At 46.4% G+C, this 15,341-nt stretch overlaps 1 long non-coding RNA gene across 1 annotated transcript in view; it reads left to right on the plus strand.

Moving 5' to 3' along the window:
- Positions 1–6,378: 6,378 nt before the first annotated feature.
- Positions 6,379–15,341, plus strand: part of LOC122209013 — a 62,984-nt gene continuing 54,021 nt past the window's right edge. The window contains exons 1-2 of the long non-coding RNA XR_006197402.1: positions 6,379–6,762; positions 14,005–14,165. This is a non-coding gene — a long non-coding RNA (uncharacterized LOC122209013). The remainder of the gene's footprint in view (positions 6,763–14,004; positions 14,166–15,341) is intronic.

The raw sequence follows: 15,341 nt of genomic DNA on the forward strand, positions 1-15,341 counted from the left end.
CGAATGGCTCCCCTCTTAATACATGCTGTTCTGATGCTGAGGAGAGTTAATTAATGACTCTAAATAAGAAAACAATCAAATCTGTCTGCAGTCATATGAGTCAGAACAGACCCGGATGGGAGCCGGGTCCTTGGCCTCCGAGTGCACTCGGGAAAAGCAATAGCAGATTTGCTGCATGCATCAGAGTCCTGCAAAGCCCGAACCTAGAAGGGGAAAGAAAGACTCAAAATGGACAGGAGACCTAGCCTGATGTGAGACATTTTCTTAAAAGGTGAGGCCCCCTTTCTATGCATTGTGCAGACTGAGGTCAAGAGAGGAGAAAAAGCAAATCTCTTGCTCTCTACTCTCTTTATTTATTTTATTTTTTTTTAATTTTTTTTTTCAACATTTTTTATTTTTGGGACAGAGAGAGACAGAGCATGAACGGGGGAGGGGCAGAGAGAGAGGGAGACACAGAATCGGAAACAGGCTCCAGGCTCCGAGCCATCAGCCCAGAGCCTGACGCGGGGCTCGAACTCACGGACCGCGAGATCGTGACCTGGCTGAAGTCGGACGCTTAACCGACTGCGCCACCCAGGCGCCCCTCTCTACTCTCTTTAGACACCTAAACTAACAGCCACTAAATGGGGAGTTCTCAGGCCCAGGTCACTTGTGTGTGTGGCAAGATTGGGGCAGTTGGCACTGCCACCCTGGGAGGACCAGAGGATGTGTGGCCTGAAGCATATCACACCCCAAACTTGCCAACCTGCAGGAGTTGTGCAGCCACATATGAAGGCAGAACACTGGTTATGATGACACAAGGGCAGGAATGTGGCACTTCCCTGGGATTAGCTGAGGCTCACAACAATGAAAACTTTTATTTTGGTGTTAAAGACTTTGCTGTAAAAATCTGAGAGTGGGAATAGGGAGAAGGAGCCTCTTAACAATATCCAAGTGTCCTCAGCATTGGAACAGGACACCAGCAAATAAATATAAGCCCTATTTCTTTGGCTCTACATGTACTCTGTGAAATAATAACAGCCTCCTCATTCCCCACCCCCATTCTTGCAGATTATGAAAAATACATTTTGCTGCCATCCAAGCTTGGCTTCTTGTGAAATTGTTCCACTCTGGAAAGAAAACCCTGGGACACTGGCCATCAGGGTCATTGTACTCCTTTTTCTCCTTCTTTACCTATAACCAAGTACAGGCAACAAGCCTTTTGTCAGGATAATATGTAAAGTATTGTGGTAATATCCTTGATACATTTGAAAGGACTTTTTATGGCTTATGTCTGAATCTTTGTTGGTCCCCAATCCATTCCTCTAAAAGTTGGTTAGAATCTCATATAGGACAGTCCGAAACTTCAATTTTGCTTCTACAATAGCAGTAGGAAAAAATAATGGTAAGAGGAGACTCTGGAGTTTAAGAGATCCAGTTTGGAATCTAAACTCTATTCCTTCTGATCTGTGTAATCATGGGCAAGACCCTTTCCTCCCAAAGCTTCATTTCCTCTTCTTGAAAGTGGAAACACCACCACCACCTACCTCATAGGACTGTGAAGATTAAATACATTTGAAAAGCCTGACTCAGAAATGCTGTTTCTTATTATTAGCTTGTAATTCTTTAAATAGGGTTTGCCAATGGGTTCGTTTGAAGCAATACAATAAAAGCCTCTACAGCTCTGTTTCCTCCTATTTCTTTCTGTGATGAGCTTTGGGGAAATCCTTACAGAAGCCTTGGTCCTCAGAGCTTCCTTCTATTCCCTGCCCTGAATCCTGCCTTCTCCACTAGTGGGGTTGAGGCCAGAGTTCCAGAACCTTGGACAGCTCCACTCCTTCTTGGCTACTGGCAACCTGAGAGAACAGGAGGGATTTGGTGGATTTTTCCCACAAAGGCTGTATTAATACTTGGATTTAGGAATCCCACTCATTCATTCTCACTCACAGCATGCATACTATTTGCTTGCATCCTCAGATTCTTCAACACGACCAGCACTCCTAGAAAAATTTTGAGGAGCTTCTCCTCTTCAGGAACCTGTTAACTACACCCATAAGAGTTACTAACTCTTCAGCCCCTTTACTACTCTCCTGTGAACTCCAATGATTTTTTTGAGCCCAAGAACAGAAACACCACCCACATCTTCCTGTATCTGCTGATATTTAATTTGTTTGGCTTTTGTACAAGGATTAAACATTCTTGATTAACTTCAAGTGAAAGTAATAATGTATGAGCATGAAGAAAGGTTTTACAAGACAAAGAGATTCAGGTATGAATTAAAAGAAACATAAAATAATGTTACTGCCTGTAGGTGATGTTAAGTGCCATTCTCTAATCAGAATAAGCAGGTGGTTCAATTTATGAGATAATTTGGCTTTTCACTCTTTCATGCAGAATGCAACACACATATGCAGTCACCTTCTGAATAGGCAAGGAAGAGATTAAGTCCTATTTTTACTTTATGATACTGAGTCATGTAGTTCAATGCAAATCACATGGATGCCAAAGTAAGAACAATACTAGGTATTTAAATACCTCCTTTCCTTTAAGGAGCTCTAAAGATTTTGTGGCTGTGTGAAATCTCTTCAGAGCAATTCCGGGAGAAGAGACACATGTCACCAGGTAAGCATTTAAGACAGAGCATATTTCATCCATCTCCCCTACTCCCGTTAGATCTAGGAGAGCCAGTGTTTGCCAGTTCTTTGCACTTAGTAATAGCCTTCTGATTTCTGCATTTTCTGGGCCACATTTTCAACAAGGAAAAGAAGGCTTATCTTTCAAAATACATTATTGGCGGGGCACCTGGGTGGTTCAGTCGGTTAAGGATCCAACTTTGGCTTGGTTATGATCTCACAGCTCATGTGTTCAAGACCCACACCAGGCTCTGGGCTGACAGCTCGAAGTCTGGAGCCGGCTTCAGATTCTGTGTCTTCCTCTCTCTCTGACCCTCCCCCAATCCCACTCTCTCAAAAATAAACATTAGAAAACAATTAAACAAAAATATGTTATTGGCTAATAATGAGGAAGAGACGAGGAGAAAGTGGAATAAGAAGGGGAGGGTGGGAATCATAGTAGGAGAGGAAGAGATAAGAAAGATGCTTAAAACTCCCTGAACTTGATAAGTGTTTTCCATGCATTTTCCTCACAAATGGATTTGATGACCATCCCCAATTGGATGGAAACTTGGACAAAGGCCTTTTGGCCCTCTTCAAATACTTCTGTATGGGCAAGGACAGTGGCAATTTCACTGCTTGGACTAGTTTGAAGTCACTTTCATTAAGAATATCAACTTAGGACTCGAAAGGCTGACAGGGAGCCCCATATGGAAGGGTTTGTGATTTTTACCTAACAGTGCCCACACCCACCCTGAACCTCCACACGCAGCGAGAGTGTTAATTGCAAATTTACTACTTTTCCCAGTAGAGGTCGCTGTGGATACTGGCAGTGGATACTTCAGACTGGATCAGGCAGGGCTGGGCTGGATGGTGGCTCCACTGTCTAATAATGGGTCTTTCTGTGGTTGCACTCAAAACGGTCTAGCCCCTCATCCTATGGGAAGGGGGTCTCTGGTGGGTATTGTCTCAAAGCCACACAACATCTTTGCTGTAAAGTACTATGAAACTGAGGTCACTCACTGGGAATGGGCAGGTCTGGGAGGGCTGTCATCCTCTAGGGGTGTCCACTCATAGTGGTATCTGTGTGCCACACTCATACCCTCTCTGTGAGTATACCTGGTATTACTGAGAGGCCACCTGCCACTGACTGGCAACCCCAGACCTATAGACCTTCCAGGCATGGAGGACAAATTGAGGAAATTTCCTTGCCACAATATCTTGCACCCCAAAATCATAAAAGACTATGCTGATGAGCCCCTCCAAGCCCCACTTGGAAGCCCACATGGAGAGGTGGGGTGGAATTCTGGGCCTCAGGGCAACCCCTTGCAGCAGGATAAGATTTCTGAGGGATGGGAAGGGCAGGGCAATGGTGGAGATGTTAGGGTCTGATCTGAGACCCCAGAAAGGCTGAAGAGGGCTCCACATACTTGTGATGTCCTATCTTCTAGGCCACACCCAAGCATGCAGTTTAGGCCCAAGGCAGCCTGAAGCTACCTTCACCCCGAGGGCACCCACTGGAACCCTAAATTATTACTGTGGCTTTAGAGTGGAAGAGACAACCAACCTGCCCACACCCCCAACATCTAAGGTCAGCAGAGAGTGGTTCCTCCTCCCACAAGCACACACAGATTCACAAGCTCATCATGACACACACATGGACATTGGAGCACACACTGGCACATTCACACAGTCATACACGTTAATATTCACACTCTGACCCACATCATCACCCATGCAAACACACGGTGACACATACACTCGAACCCGAGAATCAAACCTGACCTAACATGGTTGATGGAGCGTAGCGAGATGGAGTCAGGATGCCTCTCCAGACCCTGGCCCATCTATATCTCCTGAATCCTGGGACCCTACCCTCCAGGCGGAGCCCCCTGCCTGTCCGCGTGCGTCCTCGTGGCCACAGATCTTGAATGTCCCCCAGGAGGAACCCTGGTTACCACTGCACACACTGCAACCTGGGGTGCCCGGCCAGCGTTAGGGGGTGATGTGCGGGAAAGAAGGGTGCAGGGCATAGTACCGAGCCAGGGCGCAGCCGCCTCCTCCCTCGGGATTTTCCATGCCGGCTCGCGCAGGCCCGAGAGAAGCTAGCGCGCTTTGTCTCCCGCCCGGCTCCCGGCGTGATTCCGCGGAAGCTCTCCGCGCCGCGCCCGGAGCCCCCCCTCCCTTAGCCGCGCCCCCAGCCCAGCGGGTGGCGCAGGCCCGCCAGTGCGGAGACCGCCGCTTTGTCCTAACGAGGATGCCTGGGCCGAGAGCAAAAGCCCTGTTCGCGAAGCTGCCGCCGCGCGCCCTGGAAGCAGGTTTCGGTAGCCGGATCTGGGGCGCGCCCCGCGTGGAGCCGAGCAGTCCCGAAGGTCTGGAGGCTCAGGGGGCGTCTGCCTGGAGCTTCGTAGGGCTAGAGTGGGGACCCGCCCCGTCCCGCCCCGCACGTGCCCATCCGCGTCTGGCTCCCTGCCGCGGTGCAGGAGCCGGGTCGCCGGGCGGGGCGGGACTGAGCGGGACAGGGAGGGTCTTATCGACTTGGGCCCCTGACCTGGATCCAGGTAGAGAGGGCCTGAGAGGTAAGGTTCAAGTAGGGGGAGGTCGGGTGGATTCCCAGCACCCTTCTTACTTTCCCCCACCGCACATCCACACCCAGGCCACTCAGACCTTAGGCGCGGGGCCCCGAGCATGGAGGACCCCAAGAATCCGTCAGTGCCTTCCTGTGCCAGCGACTTCAAGTACTGTGGGGAAGGGTCTCCCCGGCTCTAGTTCCTCACGTCCCAATCCCCTCCCCCAATAACCGAGGCGGGTCCAAGTGGGAGGGGGAAGAGTCCCATCTCCATCTCCATCCCGTTTCTCCTCTTCACAAAAACCTAGGCTTCGGGAGAGGGGTGGGCACGGAAAGGATCTTCCTGACATCGCAAACAGCCCCTCCTCAATAAGCCCAGGAGGGTCTGAGCAGAGAAGGAGCAGTTTCCCGGTGTCATCCATCACATCCAGACCCCCTTTGTAACCTCAAGCAGTACAGGTGTTATGGGGAAGTGTCCCCCTGCCTCTGAACCTTTCATCCCATAACACTCCCTCCCATCCTCAATAATCCAAGCAGCCTCGTTTTCAGGCACAAGGGTGGGGGAAGGCTGCAACCTCCCCAACGCCCCCTCAGTAGAGACGGGGGGAGTTCCCCCAGCCTTTGCCCCTCACACTCGAGAATCCCCTCTACCATAGAACAAAAACTAACGCAAGCTGCTCCGACTTCAGGCGACAGGCCACAGAGAGGCCCGCAAGGAGTCAGTCAGCAGCTCTCCGGGACAGATGGTCTTGAGGGCGGTGAGGAGAGGTCCCATCAACTCCCCAGGCCCCCTCATCTCAGTTCATTCCGTCCCCAATAAAACAAAAGAGAATCCAGCAGCACCGACCTCAAAGAGGAGGGAGGGCTGTCAGCGCTCGGCAGCGCAACGAGCTCCTCTGCGCTCCTCACTGCCCCGGCTTTCCCGCGGTGGCTCTCGCGGTGACTGCGGCGGCGGTGGCGGCGGCGGAGACCGCGGCTCTCGCGTCGGGAGCCTCCCTCGGACTCAGCACCTGGAGCGGCGAACAGCTCCGCGCCTCATTCCGCTGACTCCGCCTCCCCTGCGCGGCCGTAGCCAATGGAGATCCTGGCCACGCCCAGAAGGCCGCCCATTGGGGGCGCCTTCTCCACTCTCTTCGGCCCAGCCGGCGGGTTTCTCTAGCTTTTCGTCAAGACCGCATGCCCTAGAGACTGTCGGAGTTTTTGTACTGCCTTCTGGAACTCGTAGTCCTTTAAGGACGCGAAGGGGGCTTATGCCGCGGGCAGGTTACCGGGGGTGGACTGCATTTCCCAGGGTGCATGAAGAAACCGAGGCGCTGAGGAGGGCGGGAGGACTGTTTCCATAGCAAAGGCGGCTGGTTGGGGCTGGCTGACTGAGAAATGGGGCAGGCCGCGGGACCCTCGGATTGTGCGTGACTACCGGCAGCCTCTTGGGAGGCCGTTTCGATTTTTTTTTTTTTTTTTTTTTTTGTCCTCGGCACCCTCCACGGGACTCTGGGCCTCAGTTTTCCTACCTGAGAAGAAGGGTGTGGAGCCGTCCCCCTGCCCACAGTCCGCGGTGATGGGGCAAACCGAGGTCGAGCCGCTCTGGTTTGCCCAGCAAAGGTGAGAGAGGACGGAGGAGACCTGTGGCTTGAGAGTGTGGCATTCTGAACTTTATCGCTTTAGTTTTGTCTCGAACTTATAGAGGAGTGCTTTACTTTGGTCATATCCCTTGAGCCGTCAAGGTCTTATCCAGTCTTCCCATCCAGGATTCTGGCCTCCTTACGCCATCCCTGATACGGCAACATTTCCCCCAGAGTAGCCAGAGGGCGCTACTCCTTCTCATTATCTATGGAATTAAGCCCACACTCCTCTCAACATTGCTCTAAAGGCCCTTCTAAATCTGGTCTCCACCTTGTTCTTGCGACACTCTGAACTTCTTTTGGTGGCTGGGAAGTCTTAACCACCCGTTTTCTCTCACTCTGGTGGTTCCCTCCACCCTTGTACTCAGCTAACCCCTCACACTCTTCAAGCCCCAGCCTAGACGTTGCGTCTTCTGTGAAGCCTTCCTAGATGTCTGGCTCCATATTAGGTATTCCACCTTGCATATGAGCAGCACCCTCTACTTCCCCTATTCCATTTGTGTGCTTATGTATCCATCTTCCACATGATAAGATCCACAGAACAGGGGCCATGTCTGTATTATTCATAGGTATAAGCCAGTGCCTATAGTGTCTGACACATAGTAGGTACTCTGAGATATTTGTTGAGTTGAAAATGAATTGAACACTAATTGAATTTTACTCACACCTCCGTGCTCTTAATTTCCTAAGGTTGTGTATTTTCCATTGCTGAAAACGTTCAACTAGAGGAATGCCACCCTCATGATGAAATGTTTGTCATTCATATAATGGATTGGAATTTTGCCTGAGTGCTTTGAGAGTCCTTAGAATCCTCTGACACTAGGGAATGATAGATTCATGCTGATCATTACTTGGAAGTCTTGTCAGTTCTCCACTAAAGGTCATCAGTTCTTCATGTTCCCCTATTTCTAGCTGTTTGCCCTTCTTTCTGTGCCTAAATTCCCTACCTCCCACTCCCTTTCTGGGAAAGATCTTCTGCCCCTGTCAGTTGTGAAGCAATGACAGTCTGAGATGCCTGCCCTTCTTTCAGTCTCTGCCAGCATCATAGGGCCCTGGTGGTGATGTCCCACCTTGCTAGTTTGCCTTTTTTTTTTTTTCCTGAATCTTTTCCCACTCAGGGCTCTGGTGTTGGCCAGATGGTCCAATTAATCCCACACATGCTTCATATGTCACCCCACCAGACTTTTGGGTGTATTTCAGCTAAAGCATTCTTGGGAGAATGCCTTAATATATGGGTATAATTAATTCATGGCCAAAGAAATAACCAGGGGGACTGTTACCCTGAACCTGTTTCAAACCCAAGAGACAGATCCTGAGAAAAAGCAACGCTGTCATCCTTGAGTTGATGATATCCACGGAGGGAAGGCTAGGATGGGGGAATGAGTAAAATGGGTTGCATTTGGGGAGGAAATAACAGGACCCTCTAAGAGGCATGGCAGAGGGACTTTGATCCAGACCAAACCATAAGGGAAGGCCACTGGAGCTGGATAAACAAATGGGGCCTCATTACTGAAGATGAGAAAACTATAAGGAGGGGGAAGAAATAGGATTTGTGCTGACACAGAGTGCCTAGTTCTCTGGATGCAGTGAGAGCAGAGGTTTTTGGAAAAGTAGGTGGGGGAAGACTAGGCCACAGGATGGGCATCAACAGAGCATTGGCAGAGTTATCAACAGAAGGTTAACAAAGAATGCTGCATAGGGCCACAGCTGAAACTCCGGAGGTCAGCGTAGCCTTAAGTTGTAGGGCTACTTTTCAGGAAATCGTTGCAAATAGTGAAAACCAGGGTTCCGTGATTCTCCCGGAAAGCAGGGACTAAAATAGCATCATCCACATGGTCAAGTGAAGTCAGAAAATCTGGATTCTAATTCTGACTTTGCCTCCAATTCGATGTGTGACCCTGGGCTGGACCTGTTTCTTCAGTTGTAAAATGGTATTTATTGGTTTTAGGGAGCAGCTAATAGGGTAAAGGTGGGGGATTCAAACTTGCGCAAACTACATTATCAGATCTGCAGTTTGCTTATTTGACAATGTTTTAATAGATAAATGAGATGCCTTATGTAAAGCACTTCACAAATATTAAGCACTTAATAAAATGTTCTTCATCTTGGATTATCAGAAATTGGTTTGACTGTGAATAAACAAGCAGGAGGTGGTGTCCTGGCTAATCTGGGTTCAAATTTCCGTTCTCTCTCTTACTAGTGGTATGATTTTGGTCAGGTATATGCTCAATATATTTGTTTTGCCATTTTTTAGGGGTGGTTTTAGAAAATAGAAGCCTAAGAGAATGGAATTCTAGCTACTTAGAACCTAGGGTTACAAAGGACTTTAGGGGAACATTGAGCTAGACTCCTACCATGTTAAAGGGGAAAAAAAGGTCTCAGTGAAGTTCCATAGGTCTTCTGATTAAGTATTGTGGGGATTAACCAGAATGTTGAATCTCAGACATGGGGTTGGATTAACCAGGGCTGGGTTTTGAAGAAACTAGTATACTAGGCTAAGGAATATAACTTTATTCTAAAGATGAAGATTTTTAGGGAGACATGTATTCTGAAAAGTCTGAGGCCTGTGTGGAAAATGGTCAGGAGAAGATGAGGCTGGAATGTAGGTCAGAAGCTGCTGCAATGATCCAGCACAGCATCTATGAAGATAGAAAAGAGAGGGTAGATCTGAGATGTGTTAGGGAGGTAAATATTCAAAGGATTTTGTGAGTGATGAGTTGAGGGCCTGGAGGAGAATGGTGTGTTAAGGATGATGCCTGGATGTCTGCCTTGGAAAACTTGGTGGACGGATGGTGGTACTTTCCCCTGAGGTGAGGAATAGTAAAGGAGCAGGTGGGTTTGAAATGAGTGGGAGACAACCAGGTGAGATGTCCAGTAGGTTTGGCTTGGGAAAATGCCTTAATATTTGGGAATTCATGTCCAAAGAAGAAATAGCCAGAGGGACTATTACCCTAAAACTAATTCAAACCAAGAGAAACAGATCCTGAGAGCCTATCATACTTGAGAGATCTGATCTGGAAAAAAGAGTCATAAGTTAACAAGTTAGGAGTACATACATCATAATCAAAACCATGGGAATGGATAAAATCCTTCACCAGAGAGAGTCAAAGAGAAAACCAAAATCCTTTGGGAAATACCAATGTAGACAACTCTTAGAAATGGTTTTGAAGGGGAGGAGGGAGAAAACCAGAAAGGATGTAGAGTTGAGAGACAATTTGGTTTAAGTTGAGAGAGGTTAGGGCATTTAAAAATGCTGATGGGGAAAAGCCAGTAGAGGGACATTTGAGGATAAAGGAAAGAGAAGGGTGGAAGGATGGAGTGAGGTCAACAAGATGGTAGAAGGTGGTAGAGTTCAGACTCAGCCTCAGGCAGGAGGAGGGCCTACTTTTCATTTAAGATGGGAGGGGAAAAAGGAAGGAGGAGTTGGAGATGCAAGTAGGTTGGTAGGTCGGTAGGTACCAGGTGGTTGGGAGATGGGCTCAGGAAATGGAGGCAGTTCATACCCAGTGGCCATTACTCTTATGTGATGTCAGAGGCAAGGATATCTGCTCAGTGTGAGGGAATTGGATGGAATGGAAAGCTTGGAAAAAGAGTGAAAACATTCAAGATGGCTGCTGTGGAAAAGAGGACGGAAAGCTAATAGCAGCCCACACGCACCACAGGGCAGTAGTGAGGGCTTGCTGTGGTTGAAAGCCATGGGTTTATGGGGCACTAATTTGTAGGGTTTGAGGCTTTCTTCAGCATCCTATCAACGATGAGATAGGCGTGGGAAAGGCTATTGGTGAGGCTGTTCCAGGGCTGGGCTTTGCTGGACAAAGGAGACCAGAAAGCAAGGAAGTTGGAGATGTTGACAAAAGAGGTAGGAGTGCTGGGCCACTAAGAGGAAGGAGGTGAAGCCAGGATGGAGTGGGCAGAGGGGTGGAGGTGGAGGGGTGGAGTTCTTAGTATAGTAAGAAGAATGATGTGACGGGTGGGAGGGAAGAGCAGGGAGGGCAGGCAGTGCTGATCAGAGGTAAAGGAAGTCTGGTCAGGGGCAATGGCAGGGTGACTGGAGAGGACAGAGGAGGTCATGGGAAGACATTGAAAGGCAATTTTGTAGGTCATTGGCAGGTCACTCATAAAGATGGCTGCTTTGATGGAGAGAGGAATCCTGGTAGTTCTGTGTCAAAATATATAGTAAGTGAGAAGTTAACAGATGGTAAGAAGGAGGGATAGGGTGTAGAAACCTCTGACATGAGTGACACAGAAATCAAGATGTTGGAGAGCTAAGAAGAAGCCCTCTCACTCTCATAAGAGCCATGACTTTCTTATACATTTTCATAGAGGTATCATCTCAACATGATCAGTTTTATACATACCTAAAAGGCAGGATGTCTAGGAATAAACTTAATGAAACCGAAAAACAATTCTAGATTTCATGGTGAAGTTGTATCAACCAAGTTCAATGTAGTGTTTCCTGCAGTTTATATTTTGGTGTAGTTTGTAGATTTAAGTATGTGCATATCAACTAGAAAATGTGTTTTAAAAATTTTGCAAATTTCATTTCTTAGCAACGATTTGTTTTCTCAGTTTAGAACATAAATTAGAGAACTTGTGTTGATTTTTTTTCAAATGTAGAGTTTAGAGCTTAATTCATGCCTTTGAAATGCCATGAATTTGAAATGCAGCCATTTTCCTTTCTGCATCCTTGAAAAGGATTACAAGGATTTTATTAGTTTTTCAGATAATCTTGCCAGCACATACAGACTTTCCACAAGGGCCTCCTATCAGTAATGTTGGGTTCTGAGTGATGCTGTAGGAGTGCTGTATGTGAGCTATGTAAGACAAGTCAAGTAAGCAGCCAACTTTAAGATTTTCCCAACAGAGACACCTGGATGGCTCAGTCAGTTAAGCCTCCGACTTTGGCTCGGGTCATGATCTCGGAGTTCGTGGGTTGGAGCCCCCCATCGGGCTCTTCACTGACAGCTCAGAGACTGGAGCCTACTTCAGATTCTGTGTCTCCCTTTCTCTCTACCCCTCCCCCACTTGTACTCTGTGTGTCTCTCTCTCAAAAATAAATAAACATTATGGGGAGCCTGGGTGGCTCAGTCGGTTGAGCGTCCGACTTCAGCTCAGGTCACGATCTCGCGGTCCGTGAGTTCAAGCCCCACGTCGGGCTCTGGGCTGATGGCTTAGAGCCTGGAGCCTGCTTCCGATTCTGTGTCTCCCTCTCTCTCTGCCCCTCCCCCGTTCATGCTCTGTCTCTCTCTGTCCCAAAAATAAATAAACGCAAAAAAAAATTAAAAAAAAAAAAATAATAAATAAACATTAAAAGATAAAAAAAAAAAAGATTTTCCCAGAAGCAGCTCAGTTTACAATTATGGGACTTGGAATAGAATATGAAATTGCATCTAAATGTTAATTGAGAAAAATGATTTTTCATAGTTTTTAAAGAAAAATGACAAAATCGCTGCATTGCTATGAACAATCTTTGTCTTAAAAAACCCAATGTTATTTAAAAATATTTTTGTATGGTTAATGTCTTTGTAATCTTGAAGTAGTTTTGCTATTCCAGACCCTGAGAATAGTGGGGGGTGCTCAGAAAGTATTTTGTAAATCAGTTCATGAATGTTATGATAATTTGTTCTTTGTTTGAAATACTTCCTTTTATCTTAAACTCTCATAAAGTATTCTTGTAAAAAGAATGATTCTTTCTAAACGTAAGTCAAATCACATCACACCTCTGCTCAAACTCCCAGTGGCTTCTTTGTCTCACTGAAAGCAAACATACTCTGACTCCTGTAGCATCTCTGCCTTGTCTCCTAGTACCCCGTGTTTCAGCACATTGATCTCCTTGCTGTTCCTTGAGTGTACCAAGTACACTCTGGCCTCAGGGCCCTTGTACTTGCTGTTTCCTTTGCTTGGAGGCTCTTTTCCTATATATCCTCATGGACACCCATATGAAATGACAGCCTTTCCTCTCCTAACACTCTCTATCCCCCATTCTGCTTTTTTTTTTCCTTCCTCCAATAGCACTTATCACCATCTGACATATTATACATTCTCTTATCTGTTTATTTTCAATCTCTCTCCCACTCTCACACCTCCAGTTAACCCACTAACATAAACTACCCATTAGGGTAGAGACTGTCTTGTTTTTTTGTTTTTGTTTTTGTTTTTACTGTTGTATTCACAGCATGTGGCACAGCACCTGATATATAATAGATACTCAGTAAGACATGTTGAATAAATAAGAATAACACATCATCCCTAGTATGTAACCCAAACATCTTATTTAAAAATTCTTTCCACATTACACTCTACATGTAGGACACATGTATATATAGTCTTTCATATTCTGGAAATCATAGTTTAGATATAATTTTGAGTTCTGCTTTTTTTTTTAATATAACATGTAATAAGCATTTTCTCTTGCTAAGATTGAATTCATTTGTTCAGTTGTTCATTCACTCATTCGTTCAACAAATATTTAATGAACTATTTCTGTGTTTCAGACAGAGCTGGATCTATAGTAGTAAACAGGATGCAGGACTTGCCCTCAAGGAACAAAGATTCTTTATAAACACCATCTGTAATTATTGCCTAATATTCCATCAAAACTATACTATATTTAATCTCTTCCCTATTTAAGGCTTACTGTTTATTATTAATAATGATGTAATGAGTACTTCCAAGTCAATAGCAATTATCCTTTAAACTGTTCCTTAAGGTAAATTCCCAAGTGAACAGTTATTGAGTTGAAGGATTAAAAATAATTTTGGTGTTTTGATATTACTTGCCATGTCGATTTCCAAAAAAGTGGTACCCACTTTATCCAGTCACCAGCACAAATTCCAATTTTATCCCAGCCTCTCCAGCATTAGACATTTCTTTTTGTTTTGGCTGATGTAAAGTATAAAATGATTCTTCTTTGTATTTTTGCATATAATTGATGTCTAGTAAAAGTGCCCATTTTTTGTTTTCTTTTTTTTCTTATCTTTTTGTCATTGGTTAATTCACTAGGTCCCTAGGAGGTTCTTGGAGGGCCATTGTCCTAACTTGTGGGTCATGCCTGCCCTTTTAACACACATCAGAGGCTTATAGCATCTTAGAGTTGGAAAAGATTGTGTTTATCATCTAGTTCAACTGAAATTTCTAGTAGATGGCTCTCTAGCCTCTGTTGGCAAATCCCTGGCAATAGAGACTCACAACCTCATGGGGAAGTCTATCTTGTTTTTGCCAGGTTCTACAGGTACTGAGGTGGCAGCTCATCCCTGTGGTTCCCGTGTGGCCCCAGTTCTGCCCTCTGAAGCTTAGAGCCCACGTACCAGATGTTACGGAACCTCTTTACCTTGGCTGCCCCTCTCTGAAAGTATGTGGCCAGACTAGAATGTTCAAGCCCGGGTAAGTCCAGCAGGCCTAGAACCCAAGATGCTGTCCCACCCATAAATCTGCATTGGTATATCAGCCACCTCTTCAGCTGGGTTCATATGAAGTTTAAGATTAGATGAGATTCTGAGACCTTCTTTAAGTGACCTGTAGCCAGGTCACACACTTCTGCAGTTGATCTTTTTTTTTTTTTAATTTTTTTTTTTTTTAACGTTTATTTATTTTTGAGACAGAGAGAGGCAGAGCATGAACAGGGGAGGGGCAGAGAGAGAGGGAGACACAGAATCCGAAACAGGCTCCAGGCTCTGAGCTGTCAGCACAGAGCCCGACGCGGGGCTCAAACTCATGGACTGTGAGATCATGACCTGAGCCGAAGTCCGACGCTTAATCGACCAAGCCACCCAGGCGCCCCATGCAGTTGATCTTTTAAACCTGAAAACAAAACTTTGCTTTTCTCCCTGTTTTATATCAATATATCAGTAGAGAAGCTGCTCTGGTCACACTCCTGCTGTCTAAAATGGGGATAACAAGGGGCGCCTGGGTGGCTCAGTCGGTTAAGTGTCCAACTTCAGTTTAGGTCATGATCTCACAGTTCGTGGGTTCAAGGCCCACGTCAGGCTCTGTGCTGACAGCTCAGAGCCTGGAGCCTGCTTTAGATTCTGTGTCTCCTTCTTTATCTGCTCCTCCCCCATGCACGCGTGTGTGTGCTCTCTCTCTCTCCAAAATAAATAAACATTAAAAATAAATAAAATGGGGAAAATAGGAGTCATTCTGACAACTTCATGTGTTAGTGTGATGATTGAGTACAATGCAAAGTTGAACATTTGTCACCCATTTTGGTTGCCTAGCAACTGAGCCTCCTTCCTATGCTTGAGGAATCCTATGCCTCATGAGGTGGAGCCATCTTCCTTTACAGCTAGGGCGTGGACATTGGCTTGAGGCTCAGGCTCCTCCAGTCAGACAGGCCCCCTTCCTCCTGCTACACCTCACCAATTTTGAATTGGAAGCCAATGACGGCAAAGGAGCAGCATCTATTTTTAGTGACTTGATGGGTACAATCTCAGTTTAAGTGGTAGCAGTTTTCCCGGCAGCATCCAGTATGAGGGTGTCTGTGGTGTAGGTGGCAGGGATGGTATCCTGCCATTCCAGACTCAGTGGTCACAGTCATGTGTTCTTAGACCGCTGTTGAGT

The sequence above is a fragment of the Panthera leo genome, chromosome E2 (assembly GCF_018350215.1).
Source record: "Panthera leo isolate Ple1 chromosome E2, P.leo_Ple1_pat1.1, whole genome shotgun sequence".
Lineage (NCBI taxonomy): Eukaryota > Metazoa > Chordata > Mammalia > Carnivora > Felidae > Panthera > Panthera leo.